Below are 7654 nucleotides of genomic sequence, written 5' to 3' on the forward strand. Positions count from 1 at the left end.
ATCTGTTTGTAATTCTTACATAAAAAGCTCCAGATCATCCACGTGGAGCAAATGGATAATTTTTCCTTTATGATCTCTAAACTGATATTTTGTCTTTGCCTTTCATCATCATCATCATCATCATCATCGTCGTCGTTTAAACGTCCGCTTTCTATGCTAGCATGGGTTGGACGGTTTGACTGGGGGGTGGCAAACCAGATGGCTGCACCAGGTCCCAATCTTGATCTGGCAGAGTTTCTACAGTTGGATGCCCTTCCTAAATGCCAACCACTCCGAGAGTGTTGTGGGTGCTTTTACGTGCCACCGGCATGGGGGCCAGTCAGGCGGTACTAGCAATGACCTCACTCAAATCTTTTTACACATGCCACCAGCACAGATGCCAGTAAGGTGACGCTGGTAACGATCATGCTCGAACGGTGCCCCTTTATGTGCCACCGGCACGGAAGCCAGTTGGTTGCTCTGTCAACGATCACACTCGGATGGTGCTCTTGGCACCTTACTAGCACGGACACAAGTGCCAGTAAGGCGACGCTGGTAATGATCACACTCGAATGGTGCCTTTTATGTGCCACTGGCACAGAAGCCGGTTAGCCGTTCTGTCAACGATCACACTCGGATGGTGCTCTTGGCACCCTACTAGCACAGATGCCAGTCATCGAATTTGATTTTGATTTATTAATACTAAACTGAGGAAGATTAAACATAACACAAATATTAAAGGAGATGATGAGTCTCTCTGGAAAATTCCTGTCTTGATGTTAACTTTCCATTTCTTCATGCAATGCCTAATGAATTCTCTTATGTTGTCTGCAATATATGCAAACATTCACTTATCCATGAGTGTGGGATCATGTCATAAGCTTTCTTATAATCTATCCATGTTATTGTTAAATGTTTCTCTCTCGATTTCACTTCTTTGTCTATGTATAATAGATCATGCATTTCTCAGGCCTTCCTGAAAGCATTCCTGTTCAACAGCTTCCAGACCAATGCTAACAAAGTGATTGCTCCATAATTACCAGCTATATTGTGCTTACTTTTGTATTTCATAAGGAATACTTTTCTCCTTCTAGTAATCCAATTAGATACCACACCTGCATTTAGGCAATCCTGAAGTCTTTCCCTCAGCATCCCATGTAAGCTACTAAATTTCTTTAACCACTACTGTTGAACCAAATCTGGTCCTGGGGCCTTCCATTTTGGCATTCTTCCTAACACATTACTCATTAATGCATTAGTTTTAGGCCTGACTGCTAATCAACTACTTCTTCCTTCCCTTTCTTTAACCATACGGCATCTTCATTATGATTGACTGGCTTATCCTAAATACCACTCCAAAACTTTCTAGCTTCTTCTGCATTAGGCTTCTCAGCTTCAGTACTTTCTTCTTCTCTATTTATTCGGCAATAAAATCTCTTCTGGTCTCTTTCAAACCTGTTCTGTTCATACTGATCTACTCTTTTCTCATAACTGGAAAGCTTACCTTGTATTGCTATGATACACTGTTTAAGCTTTTCTGTGATTATCCCACATCCTTGACGAAGTATTTTTTCTCAACAGAAAATTTTAATCTTGTCTTTCCTAACTTGTCCTACTTCCATGCTTCTGTTCTACTCAGACCTTAAGGCCTTCACTTTATTTTCTAATCTCCATTTCCACATTTATCCCTTCCTATTCTTTTCTCGAGGATTACCTATTCTGCTAGTCACTACTACCTTTCCTACATAAAGCAATAAGTTAGTGACTCCTATATTTTTAACACCTATCCTGATAACAGAACTTACTTTCCTAGTAACATCTAGCAACTGCCTTCTATTAACACCTTTTAACCCTTTCGTTACCAACCTGGCTGAAACCAGCTCTGGCTCTGAGTACAAATGTCTTGATTTCGTAAGTTTTGAATCAAAATCTTCCACCAAACTTTAGTCACAATTCCTAACACTAGCTTAATGATAACTAAGTTATTTTACTAAATTCTTTGCTATATTTAAAGTAATTGAAAGAAACTCAGAGCATCTCAAAATAAATACAGTAACGAAAGGGTTAATGTTGGTAATCTTTTTCTTTCTTCTTTACTCGTTACTTCCTTCAACTCATCTAAACTCTTTTGATCTTCCTCATTTAATTTGTTGGTGGTCAATTTTTTCCTTCCTGGTCATTGATGCTCTTATTTTGTCTTGCACGCTCCTCTCTCACTTCAGCTCCCTGGCTGGTCTAGGTCCAGTCAAACCGTCCAGCAAATGTCAGCATGGAAGAGGGATGTTAAAAATCATCTTTCTTGGTTCTTTTGTGATCCCTACTCCCTCCCATTCTGGTCCACTAGTCTCTCTTACTTCAGACATTCCCTTTTTTTTTCTTTTACCCAAAGTGCTAACATATATTTTCTGTTACTCCTTATTCTAGGTTCACTTTCCAATTAGCACGGCATCACTACCCTTGGCCATTTCCTTCTTCAACTACACCTGAGTGAGAAGTCATTCCTTAAATGTCCAGATTCTTTTACTCTGTTACCATTGTTTCTCATAAACTGAGCTAAGGCCATGTTCGTGGGTTTTTATCTTGACAGCTTTACCAAGCACCTGATGTTTTTTCCTCTTTCTTATGAGATCCAATCATCATCACAATTATTATTGAACATATACGCATAACTTCCGGGTTCAGTCCCACTGCGTGGCACCTTGGGCAAGTGTCTTCTACTACAGCCCTGGGCCGACTAAAGCCTTGTGAGTGGATTTGGTAGATGGAAACGGGAAAGAAGCGCATCGTGTATATGTATATATATAAATATATATATATGTGTGTGTGTGTGTGTGTGTGTACGTGTACGTTTGTGTGTTTGTGTTTGTCCCCCCAACATCGCTTGACAACCGATGCTGGTGTATTTACGTCCCTGTAACTTAGCGGTTCGGCAAAAGAGGCCGATAGAATAAGTACTAGGCTTACAGAGAATTAAGTCCTGGGGTCGATTTGCTTGGTTCTCAGCTGAGAAGCCTTTGTCTTGAAACTTACTTGGTGCCCCCCACGCATGTCAGTGCCATGTAAAAAGCATTGATGCTAGTGCCACATAAAAAGCACTTAGTACACTCAATAAAGTGGTTGGAATTATGAAGGGCACCCAGCAGTAGAAACCATGCTAAAACAGGCAATGGGACCTAGTGCAGCACTCTGGCTGCCTAGGTCCTGTCAAACCATGCAGCAAATATCAGCATGGAAGATAGATATTAAATGATAATGATGATGATATACTGTAAATCCTCGAGTATAATACGCCTTTTTTCCCCAAAAAATCTAAAGGTCAAAATCCCTAGTGCGTACTATATACGAGGTTAAAAATGAAAAATATTTTCTAAGCAGTGTCCGAGTCTCTATTTGCTGTCCAGCAATGTTTATTCAGATGCATTTTGTGATGCCGGGTACAAAAATCCCTTAAGCTAAGCCTGAAAGCAATGAAGTCATAAAAGGATCCTCCATAACTTGCAATAAGCAACATTTATTAAACGTTATTACTGTTATTTCTTTATTTTCTGCAAACAAAATGTACAAAAAAGCTACACGTTTGCATTATGTTATATATACAATAATAATAAAGGACGTTACCGTATACATTTTTACAAACCAAGGACATTATATAGACCTCCTTGACTCAAGTTAGAGAAGGGGTGCGTATTATACACAAGGTTTAGGTTTTTCAGAGGTACAGCCCCCTACAAATCCCCTGCGTATTATACTCAAGGGCGGATTATACTTGAGGATTTACGGTATACTATGGGAATTAGACTCTCTAATAGTCTGCTCTACTGGATGTGCAACATCAAAGTGAAGGTACAACAAAGTGCAAAAGTGTTGAGAGAAAAGTTGGGTATAAGAGGAATCAGATACAGAATGCAACAGAAAGAACTACATTGGTTTGGCCATGTGATGCGTATGAATGAAGACAGCTGTAGAAAGAAGTGCCGGTCACTGGGAGTGGATGGTACCTGTGGAGGAGGCAGACCCAGGAAGACATGGGGTGAAGTGTTGAGGACCGATCTCAGGGCCTCACGGGGGATATATCAATGGACTGAGATGTCTAACAACATGAGGTTATTGAAGCACTGTGTGTCCCACCGACATGTAACAATAAAACTGTTCACACAGCCAACCCCAACAAACCAAACAACATCTCCTCTTCTCCTCTTTTTCCTTTCTGTTGTTGGATTATTTTTTCTTTTTGAAGTCTGTTTCTTTTGTTTTTTGTTTTATATATTGAATGGTATCCGTTTCCTACTTGCAACAACTGCACCACATGTATATGTTGCCACACTTTCTAAATCCACTGGAAGTTTGACCGAACTGAAAAACCAATCAGAAAATGATACACAGCCCTGGTTATGGTATGGGAGGGATAAATTTCAGACATCATACTCTCGGCCATACTGGCTTACATCATTGGCCCTTTTCCCAGTATAAAAATTGAATTCACAGCAACACCCAAAATTGGTTTCACAAATCTTCTAAACTTTGATCCCCCAAAGCACCATTTGAGTGTGGCCGTTGCCAGTACCACCTGACTGGCCCTTGTGCCGGTAGCACGTAAAAGCACCCACTACACTCTCAGAGTGGTTGGCATTTGGAAGGGCATCCAACTGTAAAATCTCTGCCAGATCAAGATTGGAGCCTGGTGCAGCCATCTGGTTCACCAGACCTCAGTCAAAATCGTCCAACCCATGTCAGCATGGAAAGCGGACGTTAAACGATGATGATGATGATTTTGTAGGTTTTCTGAGCATGTACTGTCAAACACCTACTCTGCCTGTGTATCCCACCATGCCCTCATCAACAGACAGGCATCTCTTTGGGTTATAGAATGTTTTATAAACATCTTGAAAACAGCCGATGGAGTGGGGGGGGTCTTATTTTAAATAAAGGAACAAAGTTTAGTTCTCCATGTGCAGGTGCATTGCTAATGTCTCTTATGTGCAGGTACTGCGATAATTTTTCCGGTTTTGTCCTTGCCATGACACTGGAAACGATTGCCAAAAGGTTTGGCATTGCTCCAATACTTGATTCTTCTGGGTAGCTTCCTTATTCCCATTATTATATTTATAGCAAAAACTGCTCAGGTCTCATCTAAGCATGTAGGAGACCACAAACGGGTTCTTTTTTTTCTTTTGTTACATTGTTTACATTCTGCATATCAATTAGTTTCTTCAGGGATTGCTTCAAACAAACTAGGACGAAAAAAATCTTTTTAATAGTCGAATGGTTTTGCCTCCAGGGAAACACTGTGACAAGATCCCGTCTCTTCATAAAAATTTGTTTGAGAAATAATTTTTAGACTTTTGTTCCAATCACTTGCAAATTCATTCTCCTTCTCACCAAGTTATCGTCTGAATCACTTTCATCATCATCATCGTTTAATGTCTGTTTTCCATGCTAGCACGGGTTGAACAGGATCTGGGAAGCCAGGAGGCTGCACCAGGCTCCAGTCTGATCTGGCAGTGTTTCTACAGCTGGATGCCCTTCCTAATGCCAGCCACTCTGTGAGTGTAGTGGGAGCTTTTTACGTGCCACTGGCACAGGTGCCGGGGGAGGCTGGCAGCAGCCACGATCGGTTGGTGCTTTTTACGTGCCACCAGCACAGAAGCCAGTCAAGGTGGCACTGGCATCGGCCATGTTCGGATGGTGCTTTTTACATGCCACCGGCACAGGTATCACAACTACAATTTCCATTTGATTTTGATGTACTTGACTCAATCGGTCTCCTCAAGCACAGCAGGTCACCCTACAATCCAAGGTAAGCACAGCAGGTCATTCTGTAATCCAAGGTACTTTGGATGGGCTGGGGCTATGCGAAACTGGTGCAGGAAGCAGCCATGAACTTACATTATTTGTCGGGTCTTTGCAGTCACAGCATATCCCCAGAGATCTCGGTCTTTCGTCATTGCCTCTGTGAGGCCCAATGTTCGAAGGTCATGCTTGACCACCTCATCCCATGTCTTCCTGGGTCTACTTTCCGAAATAGAAATATCCAATTCATTTTCACACGCCATGTGATTTTTTTGTGTTTGCTGAATATTTTGTTTGACTTCTCCATGTCTTCGGTTGAAAATTCTTCAACTTTCAATTCAGTACTTGACAACAAAAAAACTGTTATCTATTTTTCATCAGTGATAAACATTTTAAAAACAAAGTTTTAGAAAGAAATGCAGAAATAACTCTCCAAAAATTCACAGAGTCCAGATATGATGGCAAATGATGCTGGATATTGTAACTCAATTGTTTATGTAGTGAAATCATGTGTTTTCATGAATGCACTAACAAGATTTGTGTTGAAATTCTCATTTAAATATGAATTGGCCATTACAGCTGGTTTGGGGAAACCTGGTATTATTTGCAATTTTAGTTCTTGGGCAGTTACAGCTGGCTCTGTATTAAAAGTTCATAATTTCAAAAATATTTCAATGTACATAATTTGAAACCGGTTTCACTTCTTACAGCAGATATTCACTACAGTGTAGAAGGTAATGGTTTGCTTTTGGCCTTCATTTGATATATTGTGCATCCACCAGAAATAGCCTTCCTATAATAACAACAACAACAACAACTTTGATTTCTTTATTATTATTAATAATAATTATATTTTAATAAGGATTGATGTAACTCTTCACAAAGGTAAACAGTCAAGACGAAGAGCGCGATTCGATCGTAAAATATTTTATTAGTTGAACCATATGTCAACAGTACATCTCTTGTTTCAGTCATGTGACTGTGGCCATGCTGGAGCACCGCCTTTAGTCAATGGAGTAAATTGGCCCCAGGACTTATTCTTTGTAAGCCTAGTACCTATTCTATCGGTCTCTTTTGGCAAACTGCTAAGTGATGGGGATGTAAACACACCAGCATCGGTTGTCAAGCGATGTTGGGGGGACAAACATAGACACACAAACATATACACACACATACATATATACATATATACGACAGGCTTCTTTCAGTCTCCGTCTACAAAATCCACTCACAAGGCTTTGGTTGACCTGGGGCTATAGTAGAGGACACTTGCCCAAGGTGCCACAGTGGAACTGAACCCGGAACCATGTGGTTGGTAAGCAAGTTACTTACCACACAGCCACTCCTATGCCTACAGTTGAACGATATTTCTACAGTAATTCTTTCTACTATAAACACAATGCCTGAAATTGGGGGGGGGGGAGGGGGGAGTAATTGATTACATCGATCCCAGTGTTTCATTGGTATTTAATTTATTGATTGTGAAAGGATGAAAAGTAAAGTTTATCTTGGCGGAATTTAAATTCTGAACGTAAAGGTGGGTGAAATACCAGCATACTAACGATTCTGCCAGCTCACTACTACTACTACTACTACTACTACTACTACTCTTCCTCTTCTTTTTCAATCAGGACTCACGCCATTAGCCACAAGGAATAATCTCTATCCGAGCCTACCCTAAGCTACTAAGAATGTGGGTGGCAACTCGAAGATCCACCCACCACACGCGATAGAATGGCAGTTGCATGGGCGCGGAAGCTATGTTCTTATCCTCATTCCGTAAACGGTGGCTTTTAATGGGTGGAGAGCTGAACCATCCTGGGGTACAGAGGATTCGCAATCTAGACTAGGGTCTGAAAGTGTTACCACACCATAGTGGGTTACA

This window comes from Octopus sinensis, linkage group LG30, assembly GCF_006345805.1.
Source record: "Octopus sinensis linkage group LG30, ASM634580v1, whole genome shotgun sequence".
Taxonomy (NCBI): domain Eukaryota; kingdom Metazoa; phylum Mollusca; class Cephalopoda; order Octopoda; family Octopodidae; genus Octopus; species Octopus sinensis.